The following is a 23,304-nucleotide window of genomic DNA, read 5'->3' as shown; positions in this document are numbered from 1 at the left end:
CATCCATACTTTGGGAATAATGCATAGTATATTGGCACACCCCAAGATGTGAAAGTAGAAGAATATACAGACGTGTGTGCGCGGTGTCCTATGCTATGAGTAGAACAATGATCTGCCGCACACACACAGCCAGAGACTCTAAACCCCTGGGATTTACAGCCTCATTTAGCGTCGACAAAAACTAACAGGAAGCAGGGGTGTCGGGGGGGGGGGGGGGTGGCTAGGGGGGCTGAAGCCCTGAATGTGACCCGAAAAGCCCAGAGTCTCAGGGATGCAGCTTGCCATTGTTAGCCCTGAGCCAGAAGCGCTGGGACCAATCTGATCCGATTGCTGCCGCCAAATGTGGCTGAGTGCGCCCGGGTGTGGCTGAGTGCCATAGCAGGTCCCGCCTTCTGGAGCCTGCAACGCCTATGATGGATGTCCCACTGGTCCAATGCCAGGACCGCGGGATGTGTGACGTCCATCATAGGTGCTGCAGGCTCCAGAAGGTGGGAATTGCAATGCGACCATAGCACCACATTCCCATATGTAAATGTCAGTATGCACATTCACATATAGACAGTGGTGAAGATGAGTGGTTGAGATGGGAGGCATTTGTGTCCTTTGGGTCGACATGTGCGGGGCTTAGAACAGACGTGTCCGCTTCAGCAGAGGTGACAGAATGAGATCCATAATAGGAGAAAGCAAAACTTTCAAAGTTCTCCAGTTCCTCTCGCGACAGGGTCGAATGCATGAAAGCCAACCATCTGGAGTAGAAACGTGTTTTGGCTTTGTCCTGCTTAACCACTTGCCGACCGCCGCACGACGATATACGTCGACAGAATGGCACGGGCAGGCATATGGGCGTATATATACGTCCCTGCCTTCCCGCGGGTGGGGGACCCGATCAGGCCCCCCCCCGGTGCCAGCGGCGGTCGGTATCCGTACAGGAGCGATCCGGGATGAGGGGGCGGCCATTCGTTCATGGCCACCCCCTCGCGATCGCTCCTGACGAACGGAAGTGAGGCGTGACATCACTTCCTCTCCTGTAATGTAAACACAGGCAGAGGAAGTGATGTAATCTCTCCTCCGTGTCGGTATTTTTCGTTCCGGCACCGAGGAGAGAGGATTGGTGAGTTGCACCAACACGACACTACACAGTAGAACATGCCAGGCACACTCACACCCCCCCTTCACCCCCCGATCACCCCCCCAATTACCCCTGCCCCCCCAGTCACAGTGACACCAATTGCATTTTTTTTTTTTTGCATTGGTGTCATTTGTGACTGTAATAACTGTTAGGGCAGTTAGGGTTAGCCCCCTTTAGTTCTAAGGTACCCCCCTAACCCCCCCAATAAAGGTTTAACCCCGTGATCACCCCCCGTCGCCAGTGTCACTAAGGCTGGGTTCACATTGCAGTGGTTTATGAGAACGGATGTGATTCGCACCGCACTGCAGTGCAAATCACATCCGATCTCTGTGCGATTCGAGTTCAGCCATACAGATAGTATGGCTGAATTTGCGTCGTACCCGCCGCACCCGCCGCAAATTTGCACGGGACCCTTTTTTTGGTCCGCAGCAGAATCGGATCGCATGGGTGTTCACACCATGCGATCCGAGTTTGCAGATCGCACTGCGATATGCGAACTGATCTGGGGGTGTCATTAACATTTCACTGACACTCCCAGCAGTTCGCATAGGGCAGTGTGAACTGCCGCCGGGAGGCATGCGATGCAGAAACCCGCCGCGGATTCGTGGCGTTCCTGCATCGCTCCAGTGTGAACCCAGCCTAATAAGCAATCATTTTTCTGATCGCTGTATTAGTGTCACAGGTGACGCTAGTTAAGCAGGTAGGTATTTAGGTTCGCCGCAGCTTTTTATAGCGCCAGGGACCCCCATATACTACCGCATAAAGCCCCCTGATTGCCCCCTAGTTAACCCTTTCACCAGTGATCACCATATAACTGTTACAGGTGACGCTGGTTGGTTAGTTATTTTTTTATAGTTTCAGGGCACCCGCCATTTATTACCTAATAAAAGTTTAACCCCCTGATCACCCGGCAGGTGATATAAGTTTGAGGGTCAGATAAGGTCTGCATCGCCCCAGGCAGCGTCAGGTTAGTGCCAGTACCGCTAACACCCATGCACAAAGCATACACCTCCCTTAGTAATATAGTATCTGATCAGATCTATATTAGCGTCGCCAGCAGTTTAGGTTTCCCAAAACGCATTGTTAGCGGGATCAGCCCAGATACCTGCTAGCACCTGCGTTTAGCCCCTCCGCCAAGCCCAGACCAGCCCACCCAAGTGCAGTATCGATCGATCACTGTCACTTACAAAACACAACACGCATAACTGCAGCGTTCGCAGAGTCAGGCCTGATCCCTGCGATCGCTAACAGTTTTTCTTGTAGCGTTTTGATACAGTCGCTGACAGCCTAGGTGCTTTTTTACCTGTGAGTCTCACTAGTGTACCCCTAAATTTAGGGGTGTCTACTTTCCAAAATGGGGTCATTTGGGGGGGGGGTTTGTGCCATCTTGGCATTTTATGGCCTTCAAAACTGTAATAGGTAGTGAGGAGTGAAGTAAAAAATTTACGCCCTTAGAAAGCCTGAAGGCGGTGCTTGGTTTTCGGGGCCCCGTACGCGGCTAGGCTCCCAAAAAGTCCCACATATGTGGTATCCCCGTACCCAGGAGAAGCAGCAGAACTTATTTTGGGGTGTCATTTCACATATGCCCATAGCATGTGTGAGCAATATATCATTTAGTGACAACTTTGTGAAAAAAAAAAAAAGTTTGTAATTTTCCCGCAACTTGTGCCAAATATAAAATATTCCATGGACTCAACATGCCTCTCAGCAAATAGCTTGGGGTGTCTACTTTCTAAAATGGGGTCATTTGTGGGGGTTTTGTGCCATCTTGGCATTTTATGGCCTTCAAAACTGTAATAGGTAGTGAGGAGTGAAGTCAAATATTTACGCCCTTAGAAAACCTGAAGGCGGTTCTTGGCTTTCGGGGCCCCGTACGCGGCTAGGCTCCCAAAAAATCCCACACATGTGGTATCCCCATACTCAGGAGAAGCAGCAGAATTTATTTTGGGGTGTCATTTCACATATGCCCATGGCATGTGTGAGCAATATATCATTTAGTGACAACTTTGTGAAAAAAAAAAAAATTAAAGTTTGTAATTTTCCCGCAACTTGTGGCAAAATATAAAATATTCCATGGACTCAACATGCCTCTCAGCAAATAGCTTGGGGTGTCTACTATCTAAAATGGGGTCATTTGTGGGGGTTTTGTGCCATCTTGGCATTTTATGGCCTTCAAAACTGTAATAGGTAGTGAGAAGTGAAATCAAAAATTTACGCCCTTAGAAAGCCTGAAGGCGGTGCTTGGTTTTCGGGGCCCCGTACGCGGCTAGGCTCCCAAAAAGTCCCACATATGTGGTATCCCTGTACTCAGGAGAAGCAGCAGAATTTATTTTGGGGTGTCATTTCACATATGCCCATAGCATGTGTGAGCAATATATAATTTAGTGACAACTTTGTGAAAAAATAAAAATAAAAATAAAAGTTTGTAATTTTCCCGCAACTTGTGGCAAAATATAAAATATTCCATGGACTCAACATGCCTCTCAGCAAATAGCTTGGGGTGTCTACTTTCTAAAATGGGGTCATTTGTGGGGGTTTTGTGCCATCTTGGCATTTTATGGCCTTCAAAACTGTAATAGGTAGTGAGAAGTGAAATCAAAAATGTACGCCCTTAGAAAGCCTGAAGGCGGTGCTTGGTTTCGGGGCCCCGTACGCGGCTAGGCTCCCAAAAAGTCCCACATATGTGGTATCCCCGTACTCAGGAGAAGCAGTAGATATTATTTTGTAGTAGTACTGAAAGTCCATGTTGTTGTAGAGATAATAGGGAAAGTGTCACAGCTAAGGAGAGGGGTGCAAGTCAGGGATGTCTAGTGCGAGCGAGGTGGGTGCGTGGTTTGATATGGCAATATTGTGTATGACAGTTTCTGAGATCATTGGGATAAGGATGTCGGAGCAGAAAAGATAGTCGATTCTAGTGAAGATGTTGTGAGGATTAGAGTAAAAGGTATAGTCTCTTTCCAATGGGTGGAAGAGACACCAAACATCTTGGAGGTGGAGGGAGTCCATAGTGGATGCAAAGAGTGAAGGGTTAGGGGGCGAGGGGAGGGGAGGGGTCGCAGTCCTTTGGGGGAGGAGATATCTTCTAACGGCTGCAGGGTAGTGTTGAAATCTCCTCCGACTATGTGTGGAAGGTGCGGTGCCCATAACAGCCAAGTTGACAGCTCACTGAAAAAGGACTTACTGGGATTGTTTGGGGCATAAATGTTGGAGATCATCAGTGTTTTATTCCCCATTTTTATATGTATCAAGGTGAAACGACCCTGGCTATCTGTGTCTACAGACAGTACCTCGCAAGGGAAATTTTTATGGATCAGAATGATAACCCCCGCCTTGTGGTTAAGTGCATCTGAGCCTCCTAGAACAGTGCCCACCCAAAGTTTTTTCATACTGTGAAAATCAGGGGGAGTTAAATGAGTTTCTTGAAGCAGGGCAATATCGGTAAGTCTCTTCAGGCAATGCAGTATTTTTAGTCTCTTGAAGGGGGATCTAAGCCCTTTCACATTCCATGAGGTGAGTCTCATGTAGAGGGGATTGTGTGTGTGTTATGCGAAGGTATATTGTGCTTAATGTGTGGAGGCCCAAGGGTGCTAGTGGACCCGTCAAAATTTAGCAGGGTGAACTGACTGTGACATAGTGGTGTTTGTTTAGTGTAAATGGGAAGAGGTATCATAGGAGGGGGTGTAAAAGCAAAGAAAAAAATTGATAACAAAATCAACATAAACCAAAGGTGGAACTTCTCTTTTTTTCCACACAGTCCCTGTGTAGGTCAGCTCTCCCAAAATGATCCAGGTGATGAATTAGTAAAAAAAAACATGCCCATAAAGACTGGATGCTGAGGACCAAGATGGCGGTCTGCACAGGCGCGTGGGAGCAGGCGGGGGGGGGGGGGGCAGCACAGTGAGGCTATGCAGGGAGAAACTGGATAACATGGTATGGAGAGAAGTATATCTAACAGCAATAATAATAGTAGGAACAAGAGTACAATCAATTGTGATAGAGCCCAATACCTGAGTTAACACTCAAAGTTAACTTAGAAATCATTGAAACAAGCATCGCTTATGATCATAAGGGGGGTTGCGGTAGCAGTTAAAATTCGTATCAGTGTGGAGTATTGCGATGGGCAGGTCTAGACGATCTGAAGTGTTTTTCCTCGGGCTTCGCTGGTCCAGGAGGTGGTTGTTTGGAAGGCCTTTTTAGCAGGGAGCCAGAGCATACGTCAAAACGCAGCAATTGGAGAAAGGCTTCTGCTTCTGAAACTTCCTGGAAGGATAGTTGATCGCCATTTGGGGCTTTAAAGCGGAGGGTCGCGGGGAAGGCCAATGTAAATTTCATCTGGCGCTGCTGTAGCTCTGCACAAAATGTGTTGGAAAGCCTTCCTCTTTTTGAGACCTCCAGGGAATAGTCTGCGAAGATCAGGTTTTTAACACCATCGATTTGACGAGATCTGGTTTGCCTGAACTTTTGCAGGATGGTGGTTTTATCTGAATAATTGAGGTACTTCGCAATAATCGGGCGGGGGAACTTACGGTCAGAGGCATATGTGCCCATACGATGAGCTCGTTCAACTGTGCAAAGACCAGGGAGGCCTAGTGCCTCAGGGATGCATCTGGCACAAAATTCCACGAGTGATGATGATTGTTGCGTTTCTGGAACTCCCACGAATCTCAAATTGCTTCTTCTGGATCTATTTTCTAGATCGTCTAGCTTTTGAAGTATGTATTGATTTGTCTTATCTTGGGCTTGTTCTGTGGCTTGCGCCTGGTAGACTTCTTCCTCCAAGCAACTTCCCCAATTCTGGTGGAGTGTTCCCCCAGTTGCACTTTTAATTGCCTCATACCCGCATCCACTGCCTTTTCCACTGATGTGGTTATCATGGGGGATAAAAGAGCTGCTGGGCAATATGGTCAGTGCTGCTGTCCCCCAGATTTGGAGATGGGAAAACGGCATGTGGGGAGAGAGAGGGCTGAAGTGAAGAGGGGGATGTTGAGTAGGTGCTCACCTCCATGTCTGGCTCTTCAACCGAGGAGGCCGGAGCAGGGGTCTTGGTTTGAGTTTGGGCTGGGTGTATCGGTGCGGCCGTTTGGGAGCGTGCTTTTCTAGGAGGCGGTCCATGAGTGAGTGTGTTTTTTTTTAGAGATGCCGCTGGGTGTCAAAGTCTGGGTGGTATATGAATTCAATCCCCTGCTTTGCCGCACTGAAAGAACGGTAGGCCGAGACCAGGGCCTTGATTTGCAGCTGTGCCTAGCGGGGTGGTGTGACCGTAGCAAAGTCTGCACCCATTGTTTCGCTCGTACTGGCCGGATCCACTAGGGGCTATATAGATATAGATGAATTAATAGCCTTTAAGAAGCTCTTCCTGGCACAGCAGCAAAGTGACGCCGCTCGGCCTGCCTGTGCCTTATAATCAGTTATCCACTCTTCATCTGATTGGAGGACTCGATCTTCATCTGATTGGTGGAGACGTTGGAGATACACTCGATTGCTGATGTTTGAAGCTCTTTTTAGTGCTGTGATGCTGCCATATACCTGTGTTAGTGAAATCATGATGCGAGAAGTATGATACGGAGCCTTCATTATTAAGCTTACCATCCGTTCCGGTTAAATACCAATAAGACTATTAATTCATCTATATCTGGTAAGCGCATCATAAATCTGGTGACGGGCACTGATCTGCAGTTCTGTTTGGATTCACCGTGGTGACTCGATAAGCACGGACATATTGGACTTTATTGGACTTTATTATTATTTTTTTATTTTTTTTATTTTTTTATTTTTTTTAGTTTCAGCTTTCTGCAAGCGTTTATTTGCTATTTTCACATTCTGTTGGTGGTTTTATTAGTATAATGTTAATGTTATTTTTTGGAGCAACACTTATTCATCATCTGTGGGTGTTATTAACACTTTGGTTGACATTTTACTTTGTTTCCTATTATTGAATAGGACTACTGGCGCAGCGTTCCAAATTTTTCCATATCTATTTCAGTGTGTGTATCCCACTTAACGCTGCAGCCTTTTTTTATTTTATTCTATTATTATCTTTTTTAATAACCTTAATTTTTTCCTGAGCGCAGTTTATTTCTTGTTATGTGTATACATGTTCCCATGCTCCTTACTTATTATGTAGCATACAGATTGACTCTCTGTTCGGAGGTAAGATGGCGTCTACCCCCTACATCCCCCGCGTTAGAAGAATTAATTTGAGATAAGAAAACCAGCTTCAACCAAACTTCAAGCATCAAGTTTCTTCATTTCTCTTGTATTGTAACCAATGAGATGTACCAATTAGACTGACATAGCAATGACGTATCTTTCTGTATAAAATATTGACACCGCCCACCAATAAATCAGAATTTATAAGTAGCCGAGCTGAACGTATCTCAGAGAGTGTTTACTTCTAATGTGCATGCACATTTATACTTTTTAATTAGAAATAGCAGCAGATAACCAAGATCTAATTTGTAGTTCTTATCCATTTCAACAGGAGGTTCTCAGCTCTTGATTGGATAGATTGATAGCAGCGCAGCCATTGGCTCCCGCTGCTGTCAATCAATTCCAATGACGTGGCCGCTGGGGGGGGGGCAGGGCCAAGTCCTGCATTGGATGTCTATGGACACCCAATGCTGGACTCGGTAGCGCTTCTCCCAGGGAGTTATTTGATGTGCGGAGGAGCCAAGAGAGCCGCAGAGGGACCTCAGAAGAGCAGGTTTGGGGCCACTCTCTGCAAAACAAGCTGCACAGTGGAGGTAAGTATTATATGTTTGTTATTTTTAAAAACACTTGATATACCTTGCCAATGAAGGTATATCAAGAGACCCTCTCTCCACTTTACAGTATTTTTCTTTATATTTAAATTTTTTGCATTGGTGCATGTCCCCCATGCCAGTTCCCAGCTTCCCATTCCTTCTGTTTTAAAACAGTTTGCCTTCAAACACAAAAAATAGGCAGAAGTTAACACCAAGTCGCCCCCCCCCCCCCCCCATTTTCAAAGGGTTCAGGTGCTTTGATCTTAGAACAAGATTGGCTGAACATTTGCTGAATAGGACCCGGCAGGATTAGGCCACTTCTACTGCAGAGGAAGCTATAATACGTATAAAGTGTACACACCTAGAGGTTTGAATACAGTTGGTAGCTAATCTTTTTTCTTCTATCCAGAATTTTGTTTAATAAGGTGTTGAGGAGCTATTTTTCATTGTGTTGGACTCTGTATAGTTGCATGGGAACAAAGAAGCTATTTATTAATAGTTTTCTTATATCTTCAGGGATCACAAGACAGTTTACCCATGATTTTGTGTTCAATGACAGAGCTGAATTGCAGTTTCCAAAAGTTTATATCGTATTTTCTTAACTGTATTTATGATAACACAAGAAATCTTCCTACAGCCATGTACAGCTGGGGTAAGCAAGGAGTCCACATGAATATGTTTCTGGAAAACATCAGGGTGGATTGATATTATTTCTTTCTTGGTTTTAGGTGCCTTTGTGCTCACCTGACAATCTTCTGTATAGATATGCTTTTTATGGAAAATATGTATAGTAGTCTTACAAGTTGCTAAAAACAGAATATTAATCCTAAATTCATAAATAAATCTTAAAATCATAAATAAATGTGCGGTTGTTGAGATGGGGGGGGTAAAAGTAAAATGAGTGGGTAAGGAGGGTGAAGGTCCTCTTTAATTGACCATTGCACTCAGTTCAAATTAGTCTTTGTTCCTTTATCACACTTGAATTAGCTACACTCTCTTCAATAGTTATATCTGCGTAACAGACATTACCTAATTGCTGATCCTACAGTCTTGTATCTTGTTTGAAAACATCAATAAGCAAAATAATTGTTTTTTTCTTAATTAGTTTACTATAGTAATCCTGGTCCTGTAGCAGTTCTGATACGTTGCTCCGTAATCTGCACTTTATACTGATTAGTGCATTTTTCCTTATTGTTTCTATTTATTGACTTGTTTTTTAGATGTTTACGGTCTCCCTATATGTGCCAGCTTAATAGGCATCTTATTTTGAAAGTACTGTATGTAGACACAGCCTGCACTAATTTCATAGGGGTACCAGCATCCATGGCTTCCACATTTTTTTAAATGTGAGTTTGTTGCAGAGGTCAAAATCTTGGTTATAGTATATTCTCAGAAGTAGAAGACTCCCCAGGTGCACAGAAGTTGATTTGACAAAATAAAAAGGTACAGTAGCTCCGGAGCCTCTTTGATGCATGTTTTTTTAGCTGTAATATGTTATTAAATGAGGAAGTTTACATATGTGTAGCCAGGAGCTGGCTATTGTTGCCTGCAATTCAGGTAGAGTATGCAATTCTGTTGTTAGTGTGGAGCTGTCTGCCTCTAGTGTTGGTTTGGACATGTTTTATTTCCTAAATACAGACCCTGGAGTAGAGCAAAACATTGTGGGATGTGTAATTCAGAATGCTGGGGTTTCAATTCCAGTAGGACTGGCCTAAACTACAACCCCCAAATTGCTGTGAGAGAAGAAAAGATGGCTGGAAGAGGATATAAAGGGGCTGATCTAGGCCTAGATTGCTCTCTTGGGACCTTGGCCTGGATCTGCCAGCAGGAGCTCTGTGCCAGTGTGAGTTGCAGCCGAGTAGGAGCCTGCATAGGAGAGAGTTGCACATTGGCATCCAGAGAGACATCTGCAGACAACATCGCTTCCCATCTACAGTGGTCTGTAGGCTGTTCCTGATCCTTCAGCGCTACCTGTACTTCAGATCCGGGTAGGCTGTGAGGTCAGATGCCATTCCCTGATCCAGGACCCAGAAGGAGATCCTGAAAGAATCATCATCTACAGTGCTTCCAGCAATTTCTGATACGCTGTCGTTGAGTGGGCATCTGTCCATTTAATCCTATAGACACTGCATATAGACATCATTATCTCTGCCCACCCTTCTGATACTTGTAGTGATACAGGATGCAAGTTCTGTCAATCCCATAGACACTATATGCAGTCATCTGTGCTTTTTTTTGCTCACATCCCTGTCATCTGTAGTCATACTGGATACAATACTATTGAAACAACATAAATGGTGACCACTTGTGCTCAAGTCATAGAGGAAAAGTCTGCATTTTCAAAGTGTTAATCACATACCAGCTAAATTTGCTCTGCTCTACCATCAAGGATTATTAAATCCATCATATTTTAAGCGCTAGCTGAAAATCGCCCGGATTCTGTGGGGTTGCCATTAACCCCATTTTATCCTTTCCTCATCTTCACAAGTGAGTAATGTTATCTAACACAAGGGGTCTGCTCTCATTTCTCTGGAACTCTGCTCAAAGAAGCCAGCCAATTTAAAGACAACAGTTTGCTGAATGTTGTCAGTTGTTTGATGTTACGTGCCTGTGGACTGAGGAGACAGAGGGGAGTGGTCTGACATAGTTCCATAAAAGCCCCATACACACTATCAGTTTTTCTGCTGAATTTTTCCTTCAGATTTACCAAAACCATATAATATGAGGTCAAACCTTATGAGTTTTAATTGGTATGCAACCAGGCACTCCCTTGCACTACATGGTTTTGGTAAATCTGAAGGAAAAAATCAGCAGAAAATCTGATAGTGTGTATGGGGCATAAGTGTCAGTCCCCTACCTTTCTGCTGCCTGTTCACATAGGCCTTTGTGACCTAACAGGGTTGGATTGTACTGTTTTTCTTTGCATTGTATCTTGCCAATAGGAATCCCTAGATTACACAATTACATTTCATACTATTGCTATATTGTTTCCAGATGAGCTATCCTTATGACATACAGTTTTATGTTATGCATTTCTATGTGTCACTTTTGCCACAATAAACATATTTAAAATGTTTCACCTGCATTTGTGTAAGTTTATTGTTATTGGTGTCAAGTGGTAAATATAACCAAAACCAGGGTGTCAGAGGTGTCGGAGGACTTGCAGAGTCGGGGCAACAAGTAGGGTACAGAATGGCAAAGATGTTTTTATTACCAATTATGTGAGCAGACTGCAGTTCCTCTTTAAAAAACAAAACAAAAAAATGATCCTTCCTGAATGCTTTACTAGTTTGGGGGCTTCATAAGGAGAAGATTTGCTCTACACATCTCAGACCCTAACAACAAACAAAGAGCTTTCCAAGGAACTGTTGATGGGGAACTCTAACCTCTTATTTGACCCTCTCTCTTTAACGATAATCAAGAAAAATATTACAAATTCTAATTTTCAAGGTTCCCATTACTGTATATGTCAGGGGTAGGCAACCTCGGCCCTCTAGCTGTGGTGAAACTACAAGTCCCATGAGACATTGCAAGACCCTGACAGTCACAGGCATGACTCCTAGAGGCAGAGGCATGATGGGATTTGGAGTTTCACCACAGCTGGAGTGCCAAGGTTGGTATATGTTCACATTCACATGATGCAAATTTGTTCATAGGCTTAGTTTATATAAACAAATGATCTGTTGATTTTGCTATTCCCATGACTATGTCCTTATTTTCTGTGCAGATAATGCTATTCAGCTTTAGTCAAATGCCTTATCCACTCACTATTATTAGTACCCAGAAGCAACATCACCTCATTCATTCAAAATCATTGGATACGTCGGAGGATTCCTCCCATGCTCGTACGCTAAAATGCTGACTGAGCTCTGATACCGCTCAGTACAGTAAGGACACTCAGCAATAAATCCTCTCCTAATCTCTCTACTCACCATGGAAAAAACACACCGAAGATTAGCAAGTCTCAAGTTCACAAGTAAACTGTGAAAAAACAGGTGTTTTTATGGAAAATTCAACATTATAGAGTGATAGGCAATATAAAGTGTACCATTTGGGGAGTTGGTGGTTTCTTGACTTTCCATCAATGGGGGTACACACTATAAGAATATCTTACGATCATTCCATGTATGGAATTTTCCATCTGATTTTCTTATAGTGTGTAGCCCCCTAACAATCAGCATCATGGTTTTCTAGGGAAACATATCATACAGTTATAACATGATACAGTTCTGGGCTGCACTTCCTTATCGGTGTAGGTGAATGGTGCTAATAGTGATAATAACTGATGGAGCTGTGCAGAATCATAGAATAGAAGAATAGACACTAGTACGCAGTTGAAGATTAATATTAATTTGTTTGTGAAACAGCACATAGGTCAGAAACAGCCAAAGATTTGTGACTGCAGATGGCCCCTTACTAATGGCAATATGGAGGCCTCCTTGAGGTAGGGACACTGTGTGGGCCTGAAACGTTGGATGTCTTTGACCTATGTGATGTGTCACAAATCAATACATGTTAAGCATCAATGTGCAACCAAGTAATGGTGACTTCTTCTTTTACTTGTTTTAGATAAGATCAGTATTTGTTTGTGCAGCCCTTTATACTTGCATTGTACTTAGAAACGTAAAAAAAAGAAAGACAAACCTGTGAGCATGGCCTATAATGATATCTTTGTTGAATATAGTTTCATAAATAATTTAAAATACTTTTTTTGTTACATTATGAATAGGTTGCCTTATATACCCTCTGCTCTCAGCTGTAAGCATCATGATTGGCTAGGGAAATGTGCCTTACAATTACAGATTGGACCAATAGGATCATAATGGGATTTTTATATACAGCTTACCTGTAAAATCCTTTTCTTGAGAGTACATCACGGGACACAGGAGCTTCATTACATAGTGGGTTATATAGGCACCTCTGGTGATTGGACACTGGTTGACCCTAATTAAGGAGAATTCCTCCCCTATATAACCCCTCCCATCTGGGAGGCACCTCAGTTTTGTAGCAAAGCAATAAGAAACCACGTAAAACCCAAGAGGGGCGGGAGCCCTGTGTCCTGTGATGTACTCTCAAGAAAAGGATTTTACAGGTAAGCTGTATATAAAAATCCAATTTTCTTGATCATACATCACGGGACACAGGAGCTTCATTACATAGTGAGATGTCCCATAGCAATGCTCAGATTGAGGGGAGGGAGACACAGATCATAAATATAGACCGCCAGGGACCGGAGGACCTAAACTGCAGCCTGCAGTACACTGCGCCCGAAGGCGATATCCTCTTGCCCTCTGACATCCACCTGATAGAATCTGGTGAATGTGTGGACTGATGACCAAGTTGCAGCCTTACAGATCTGAGCCAGGGAGGCCTGGTGATGCACTGCCCAAGAAGCACTAACAGCCCTAGTAGAGTGCGCTTTCACCCGAAAAGGAGGAATCTTCCCCTTTAAACCATAGGCCTGAGAAATAACTTGTCTAATCCACCTTGAGAGAGTGGATTTTGACGCCGCCTGGCCCTTTCTAGGGCCTTCCGGCAAAATAAATAAGCAATCAGTTTTCCTTATCTGAGTAGTTGCCTGAAGATAAATACTGATTGCTCTAACCACATCCAAAGTGTGTAAAGATTCTTCTTCTGTGGACTGAGGGTCCGGAAAAAAGGATGGTAGGACTACATCCTGATTCAAATGGAAACCCGAAACCACCTTAGGTAGAAAGGACCTGTTGGGACGCATGACTACCCGGTCCTTATGGATAATTAAATACGGCTCCTTGCTGGAAAGAGCTGCCAGCTCTGATACTCTTCTAGCCGTAGATATGGCTACCAAGAAGACCAGTTTTTTAGTCAGGAGAACTAATGAAGCCAGATGCAAAGGTTCAAATGGTTGCCCCTGCAAAGCCGAGAGAACCAAATTCAGATCCCAAGGGCATACCGGAGGTTTAACTGGCAGTCTTGTCCGCATGGCCCCCTGGATAAAAGCCCGTACCAGGGAATGTGATGCAAGTGGCTTTTGAAAAAACACTGACAGGGCCGAAATCTGCACCTTAATAGTGCTTATGGCCAAATTCATTTATAGGCCTGACTGGAGAAAGGCCAAGATTCTGTTAATGACATACTTTCTAGGATGCCATTTCCTGAGTTCACACCAGGAAACATATGTCCTCCAGACTTTGTAATAAATAAGCCTGGAGGCCGGCTTTCTGGCATTGACCAGAGTAGAAAGGACTGGCCCCGAAAGGCCACGGTCTCTCAGAATGTGGGTCTCAGCAGCCAAACCGTCAAATTCAGACTGCGTAAAGCAGGATGGTAGATTGGACCCTGTGAGAGGAGATCTGGCCGGAGAGGGAGGATCCATGGCCTGCCTACTGCCAACTTCATGATTTCCACGTACCATGGTCGCCTGGGCCAAGCCGAGGCCACCAAAAGGACCGACTTTGTCTCCCTCTTGACTCTTCCCAGGAACCGCGACAGAAGCCGGCTCGGGGGGAAGGCATAGATCAGATTGTACTGATCCCAGGGAACTGTCAGAGCATCTGACCCCTGAGCAAGTGTATCTCTTGTCCTTGACACAAACTTGTCCAGTTTCCTGTTGAACCTGGATGCAAACAGATCTACGTCCGGAGTAACCCACTTGTGACATATGTTCCGAAACACGTCGGGGTGCAGAGCCCATTCTCCTGGGCACAACTGCTGGCGGCTCAGAAAATCCGCCTGCCAATTTTCCACTCCTGGAATGAAGACTGCAGAAAGACACGGAACGTGCTTTTCTGCCCAGACAAGTATGGGATTCACCTCTTTTTTTGGGCCACCAGACTCCTGGTACCGCCCTGGTGATTGATATAAGCCACTGCTGTGGCATTGTCGGACTGAACCCGAACCGGGAAACCTCGCAGTCTGTAAGACCACTTTATGAGAGCCATGTAAACTGCCCGGATCTCCAAGATATTTATGGGCAGTAGTTTCTCGGTCGCAGACCATTTCCCCTGCGAGCACGTCTCCTTCAATACTGCTCCCCAGCCTGTCAGGCTGGCATCTGTTGTGATAATCTTCCATGGAAGAGGAAGAAAATTTTTGCCCTTCAGCAAATTCTTGGTTTGCAACCACCAGACAAGTCTCTTGCGTGTCCCTGGGGATAGATGCATAGGAAGATCCAAGGATTGGGGCTTCCTGTTCCAAGCCGCAAGGATGCATCTTTTGCAGAGGCCTTGAGTGGAACTGGGCGAATGGGACGGCCTCGAAGGAGGTGACCATTTTCCCTAACAGTCTCATGCACAACCAAATGGGGGAAGATCTTCTGCCCAGAATCAGGCGCACTAGATCCCCAATGGCCAAGGCCTTTAGCCTCGGAAGAAACACCTTGCCCTGAGCGGTGTCGATGATCATGCCCAGGTATTCCAACCTGGTGGCCGGCTGTAGGGACGACTTTTCTAGGTTTATGATCCAACCTAGGCGTTCTAGGTGTTCTAGCGTTCTGGTGACGCTGTGATTCAGGAACGCTGCTGTTTTCTCCATGAGAAGCAAGTCGTCTAGATAAGCCATGATGGCTATGCCCTGAGCTCTTAGGTTTGCTAAGAGAGGGTCCAGAATCTTTGTGAAGACTCGAGGGGCCGTAGCAAGCCCGAATGGCAAGGCCACAAATTGAAAATGGCGCCGCTCTACCGCGAACCTTAGAAATTTTTGGTGTGCGGGAAAAATTGGCACATGGAGATATGCATCCTTGATATCTATTGATGCCATGAATTCTCCCCCTTGCAGGGAGGAGACCACTGTGCGGATTGACTGCATTCGGAAGGACCGGATGCGTAAAAACCGGTTCAGATCCTTCAGATCCAGGATAGGTCTGACACTTCCATTTGGTTTTGGAACGGTGAAGAGATTTGAGTAAAACCCTGAACCCTGTTCTTTCGGGTTCACTTCTACTATCACCCCCTGGGATAGTAAGTGATCTAAGGCCAGAAATAGCGGTCTTTGCTTTACTGGATCCCTGGGGATCCTTGACCTTAGGAAACGAGAAGGTGGAATCTCCTGAAACTCTAGCCTGTAGCCCAGAGATACCGAAGAGATCACCCACTTGTCCTGGATCTCTTCCCGCCAGGCTCCTGCAAACTGCAGGAGCCTTCCCCCCACTCTGCCGGGGGCGCCCCTTCACAAGGAAGCTTTTGGGCTCTGCTTGGCAGGCTTTCGCCCCAAGTCTTTTTCTGCCCCTGGGCTCGGCCTTGAGCCTTTCTAGTAGAGGAGGACTGAGAAGGCCATTGACACTGCTTAGAGCTTGATGCTTCAGGAGAGAGAGCACGCCTGAACGAAGGACGCTTGCTCCTTTTGACTGGAAGGAGAGTAGATTTACCCCCTGAAATATTTTGGACGAATTTATCTAATTCTTCTCCAAACAAACGTTCCCCTTTAAACGGGAACCCAATCAAATGCTTCTTGCATGACAGCTCAGCTGCCCAATTCTTTAGCCATAGGGCCCTTCGCATGTGAACCAACATGAGAGACAAACGTGATGCTTGTTGGACGGAATCCAAAATCGCATCAATCATGAAACACAGAATGTGAGGCAATTCTGCATAATTTTCTACTTCCTCACTGGGAAGGAGCCCAAGCATCTGCTTAACCTGTTCCTTGAGGAACTGACACAACCCCACGGCTGCGACTGTAGGTTGCACCACAGTGCCAGCCATGGAAAAGGAGGCTTTTAATAAGGTTTCCAGCTTTTTATCAGTTGGATCCTTGAATACCTGCGCATTATCCAATGGACCAGTCAGGTTTTTATTCACACAAGAAACAGCCGCATCGACAGATGGGACCCCCCCCTTCTTGGTGAAACTTTCCTCCAAAGGATAATGCACAGAAAACCTTTTAGGAGGAGCAAACAGTTTATCGGGATGTCCCCAATCCTCATACATCAATTTATCCATTAAGGGATGAATTGGGAAGGAATAGGCAGTCTGTGGGGCTTTCCTGACTCCCAGGGAAGAAACAGAGGATGTAGCGACTTCAGCAACAGGCATTCTAAATGTGGTACGCACCAATTCAGTATAATACTGCACCTGCTTTCTGAGTGCCTGGGAGGAGGGGACTATCTCCTCTTCCTCTGACTCATCCGACTGCTCATGATCCCTATCCCAAGATAGGGATCCCTCCTCATTTTCAGAAGAATCATCTGAGAGAGGGATTTCAGCAGAGGGAGGGGATCTACCCCTTTTCCTGCTATCTTTCAGGGAAGCAGAAATAAAATTCATGATTCTCCCTTCAAAACCCTCCAATGTAGCCCTAAGGGAGTCCTCAGTGACATAAATCGGGGCTGAGACATTAGGAGAGGCTGCAAAACCTGACAGGGGCACTGACTCGTCTTGAGAGGCTGGCTCCAGTCTTGCAGGGGGGGATGGTAACTTACAGGCACTTTTGGAACCCCTGGACCTAGGCGGTGATTTACCAGTGCCTTTGCTACCTCCCCCTGAGACCCTCTTACGAGGAGACATAGTCCTAAGCTACAAAGCATAGGTACTAGTACAAGTGCAATCACTGTTGTGCTTAAAGTCTCACAATAAATATATATGCTTAAACTGCACAACCTGATGCTGAGTAGGTGTCTAAGGCTTGCCTGGATCCACTCCCCACGGATGCTTACTGCCCACAGCTCCTGTGTCTCGAATTACAGCCCCCTGACGCTCTGGGCTTTTTAAAACTGCCGCCTGGCGCCTGCGCAGTACAGCGCCGTGCACACTAACGTGCACGGCTCGCAACCACACTCCCCCCTACTCCATTAGGCCGGGAACGCGCCCGGCGCGTGCACGAGGACCGCGGGATCCAGGGGGGGAGGAGAACCCCAACGGAGCTGCGTGGGACCCCCGAACTACGTGGGACCCCTGTTTACCTTGATGTGGCAGGGACTGCAATGGAGACGTGAGTCAGCTGGAGAACCAGGCTTCACTGAGCGTGTGTATTGAAAGGCATGTAAGTATGCATCAGGCTGCTCTTACTCCCTCTAGTGGTGGAAACCAGGTAAGACATACAACTACTCACAATGAAGAAATCCATTCATATATTTATATATATACAGGATTAACTTCCCTTACCTGTCCTCGCCGCAGGAATTGCTGAACCAGACAAATTCCAGCCTTCACCCATCACGGCGGGTATTGTTAGCCAACCTTCAGGTTTATCTGGGGCTCTTTCTCGGAAGAACCTCTTACCTGGGCCATGTAGAAAGCTCTGCCAGAAACTTTCGTGCGCTCTGTATAAACAGTACACCAAGTCTGGTTTTCCCAGAGCCCAGTCTTCCAATGGAGAGGACTTACAGGCAAAACCTCGCTTCTTCGGCTGACGAGGCCCGGGTACCATACCATCTTGGGAGTCAAAATATCGGCCCGAGGTATGGATCCGGTTTGTTGTAGCCCTTAGGCCCTCGCAGGGACCTGCATAGAGCTAATGTTTTACGTGACCAACCACCATAGACACTGGCGAAAAAACTGAGGTGCCTCCCAGATGGGAGGGGTTATATAGGGGAGGAATTCTCCTTAATTAGGGTCAACCAGTGTCCAATCACCAGAGGTGCCTATATAACCCACTATGTAATGAAGCTCCTGTGTCCTGTGATGTATGATCAAGAAAAGTAGATTTGTAAGTGGGTCCTAAATAAAGTTATTTACATATTTTACAAGATTTCTTATTACAATCTAAATTACCATATTTATCGGCGTATTACATGCACAGGCGTATAACACGCACATTCATTTTAAGAGGGAAGTTTAAGGAAAAAAACTAAAATTTTAAATAAGGAACTTTGAAGCAAAATAAGGGTCAGTGCCCATCTGCAGCCTCATCATTGCCATCAATGCAGCCTGATCAATGCCCATCTGCAGCCTCACAAGTGCCATCAATGCAGCCTCATCAGTCTACATCAATGCAGCCTCACAAGTGCCATCAATGCAGCAAGCCTCACCATTGCTATCAATGCAGCAACCTCGCTATTGCCCTCAATTCAGAAGCCTCACCTTTGCAATCAATGCAGCAGCCTGACTATTGCCATCAATGCAGCAGCTTCACCATTACCATCAATGCAGCAGCCTCACCATTGCCTTCAATGCAGCAGCCTCACCATTGCCATCAGCGCAGCCTGATCGATGCCCAGGCTGCAGCCTAGAGTTGACAGGGAGGACAAACGGCAACAGAATACATACGGTGTCATCTCCTATGATAGACAGAACAGTGGTCCAATGGTGGCCCAGGAGACGGGACTTCCTATTACAGAGGCAGCCAAATAAACAGGAGATTCTCACTGTATGTAATCTGATGGTGCTCATCTGCGCCCCCCTCCCTGTCCCCTCCAAGGCAGCTAAAATGTAAGTATTGGCGTATAACACGCACATGGTATTTGCACCCGATTTTAAGGGTGAAAAAGTGCGTGTTATATGCCAATAAATACAGTAATTCATTGGGTAAGGGTTTCCGGAAGGTTAATGCATTTATAAAAATTTAGAGGATTTTTTTTCACACAGCTCACATTCTTTCTGGACTCTACAAATTACTGGGTGCTGGAGGAATTTGTGAACAAGTAACAAAGGAATTTTAGACTTTTTTTTTTTTTTTTTACTGCAGTGAGTTAGCTTACATTATTGCTTTTTAGTATTCTGGCACTGTGCTAGAATTTGCATCACATGTTTGAAGTCATTTTGCCAAGCTGTTATTAAACCACAGTGTTGTTTTGTTTTGTTTTTTGTTAAAAGAACTCTAACCGCACATTTATTACGGTAGGTTTGTTTTTTTATTCTATTTGGTAAAAAAAAACTGTTACGCCTTTTACATAGCTTTTCCTAGTTTTTATAAAGGCACAAACAGGATATGGAGGTTTTAGATAGCTGTCCAAAACGGCTCACAATGCTGTACTCAGTGATGTATTGGGTGCAAGAAACAGGGCCCAGTTTATAAGGCCCAGTGCAACAATGGTAGCAGGTATTCAGACACAGGTCAATAGTAGCACAGTAACATGATGCACCTGCAGAATATGGGAAGTCTAAAATTAAATTTATGTTTATAATTGCTGCAGGGTCTATTGATTACCAGCAGACAAGAAATCACAGACATAATAATCTTTCTGATAAATACAGATTGAAAGTGCAGGTCTGACCTTTGAATTGGACAGCCCAATTTTAAGGGTGCATTCACATCAAAATTGGAAATAAAACCTAGAGAAAAATAAAGGGAGAACAGCCGCTTGGATAATTAGTTAAATTTCCGTGCAGGCATGTTCCAGGATCCTGGTGGTCCTGGAACAGGCCTGCATATAATGATGAAACACCCACAGTAGGATCCTTGCTTTTCTATAACAAAATCTTGATATAAAAAAATATCAGTACATTGAAAACTTTATCTCAGCTCTCAATCAGACCCATGTCTGACTTGATTGTTTAAATGTGATTAGTGTTGCAGGAATGAGAGTGAGAGAGATTCTGCAAACTTAGGGGTTTATTTACTAAAAGCGGAGAGTGGAAAATCTGATGCAGCTGTGCATGGTAGCCAATCAGCTTCTAATGTCCTCTTGTTGAATTAAGCTTTGACAAGAAAACCTGGCAGCTGATTGGTTTCTATGAAGAGTTGCACCAGATTTTGCACTCTCCACTTTTAGTAAATTAACCCCTTAATGTCCAGACTGTACATTCCAGGAAATATATTACTGGATAGTAGTACACATTGTTTTTCTGGACTAGAAAGAAGCATGTTCTAAAGCTAGAGACAATCAGGCAGTGTGCTACAGTTTACCACCCACACTGTCATGTCCCTTGTCCATCTCATGTATGTGAACATATTCAATGGTATGTAAGCCCACATACATTTATAACCCCACGATTTTTAATCTAAAAACATCCAATGTGCAACCAAATAATATATATTTTTTACATTCTTATGTCTTAATGTGGTTAATTAATCTCTGCAGCAGGTCCAAGGTGCTGTCTCCTGACAGTAGACAACAGAGAAGGACCATAGCTGTCAGTGTGGCATAAGTAGTTGCTTTTACATGGCTTTTCCTAGTTTGTATGAAGGTACAAACAGGAAATAGGAATTTGAGTTGGCTATCCAAGACCACCCTCAATGCTCTACTCAGTGATGTATTGGGTGCATGAAACAGGCACATAATAACGAGTATTGTCATGTAATTTGCTTGCCTATCTCATGTAAGTGATTCCTATCGGAGGGAAGACATTATGTGTCTCTGCACTCTGAAAAGAAATGCCTGGGTCATGGAGAAAACTAGGTCTGGTGGTCCAGTGCTAGAAATGGCCATGGTCTTTGTGGGCCACCTGGACCTCTGTAATGCAGAGCAGGGAAGCCAATGGCTTAGGCCTATATAATTTAGGTGGCTTTTGCAACAGTTGTGCTTTAAAGTAAACTCATCATGAAGGGAAGTTGGAGGTTGTCATTACCAAGCATATTCTGATAATGCTAGTTTTCTGGATCTAATGCTTTTCAATTCTTTGAATTTAATACGTTGTCACTGGCCTGGAACAATTATTCGAACTGTTGCATACACACGGTCGGACAAAGTTGTCGGAAAATCATGCGTGGCACTTTGTCCGTCGGAGTAGGCTACACATGATCGGAGTATGTCCGATCGGAGCATTTTTTCGGAAAATTTTATGGACAAGTTGGAAAACTTGGTCCGTTGGATATTCCGATGGAAACAGTCCGATGGAGACCACACACAGTCGGATTATCCGACAAAACGGTCCGATAGGACACATTCCGTCGGAATCTCTGACCGTGTGTACAAGGGCTTAGTGTTTTTCCTAAGCTGGCATTTACCAGGCATTGATATTTGTAATTTATTTCACATTGTACTAAAATTTATAATTTCGTTCTTGAAAAAATAAAATACTTTGAAAGAAAAAATATATATAGAGACTGTGCGGGTGAGTTACTGTTTTGTTGAGCTACAAGTTCAAAGCATGCATAAGGACTTTTATCTTGCATTTAAGTGCAGTAGTTACTTGAAGAATGTTTGTATGTTGGGTTCCTAAAGTCTGCTAAAGAGGATGATTGTTACAAATAATTGTAAATCACTGGGCCAATAATTAGATTTTTTGACCCCTTTACTTCCACATGAAATTGAAGAAAAAGAGATAAACTTATTTCAAGCTAAAAGTCCTTGTGCATGCTTTGAACTTGTAGCTCAACAAAACAGTAACTCACCCGCACAGTCTCTATATATATTTTTTTCTTTCAAAGTATTTTATTTTTTCAAGAATGAAATGATAAATTTTAGTACAATGTGAAATAAATTACAAGTATCAATGCCTGGTAAATGCCAGCTTAGACCCCATTCACACCTGAGCGTTTTGTCGCTTAAAGCCTGAAGCTACAAAACGCTGGAGGGGAAAAAATCCATTATTCTCAATGGAGATGGTTCACATCTCCACTCCAAGTCGCCTGAAGCCCTACGCCTGAAGCTCAAACAAGTTCCGGACCCTTTTTTGTCATGCGAATCGGGCTGATTTGGGCGTTTTTATTCCCATAGAAACTAATGGAAATGCTCGATTCAAGCGACAACGAGCGTTTCTATGGGCGTTTTGTCGCTGTATCTGCTCAGGAGAAAATATAATTGACATAATTTACATAAAGAAATGACAGATGAAAAGCAGAAGCAGAAAAGGAAGCAGATGAAAAAAGAGACGAATATTTTTCCTATTGGCTGAAAAAAAACCCGCTGAAGTTAAAAAAAATGCTGCAAAACGCTGTATGCAAACGCGCGCAAACGCGCGACAATACGCGCGACAAAACGCCGGTAAAAACGCTCAAAAACGCTACGCTGAGGTGTGAATGCAACCTTAGGAAAAACACTAAGCCCTTGTACACACGGTCGGAGATTCCGACGGAATGTGTCCTATCGGACCGTTTTGTCGGATAATCCGACTGTGTGTGGTCTCCATCGGACTGTTTCCATCGGAATATCCGACGGACCAAGTTTTCCAACTTGTCCATAAAATTTTCCGACAAAATGCTCCGATCGGACATACTCCGATCATGTGTAGCCTACTCCGACGGACAAAGTGCCACGCATGATTTTCCGACAACTTTGTCTGACCGTGTGTATGCAACAGTTTCAGACAAAATCCGTCGGACAAAATCCAACGGATTTGGTTGTCAGAATGTCCGACCGTGTGTACAAGGGCTTACACTTGAATATAGAGAAGTGAAAAAGGAAAAAAAAAATGAGGCATTAAAGCAGCAAATATAAATTAAGGGAGTTATATAAATACATAAAAAAGATGGAGTAGAGAGGAAAAAAAAAGGAATATAGAAGCTGCCTTATATGAGCATAGTGAGTGGAGAAGAAGGGCACAAAATCATCCTCCTGGAGCCCCTATCGGTAACAGACTGCACCAGGGGGGGAAACTTCTAACTGAAATCTCTCATTTGAGTATAAAGAGTCCC

Source organism: Lithobates pipiens, unplaced genomic scaffold (genome assembly GCF_037356315.1).
Source record: "Lithobates pipiens isolate NorthernLeopardFrog02 unplaced genomic scaffold, aLitPip1_a1.2 Scaffold_19, whole genome shotgun sequence".
Taxonomy (NCBI): Eukaryota; Metazoa; Chordata; class Amphibia; order Anura; family Ranidae; genus Lithobates; species Lithobates pipiens.
Note: the sequence above shows the minus strand (reverse complement) of the source record.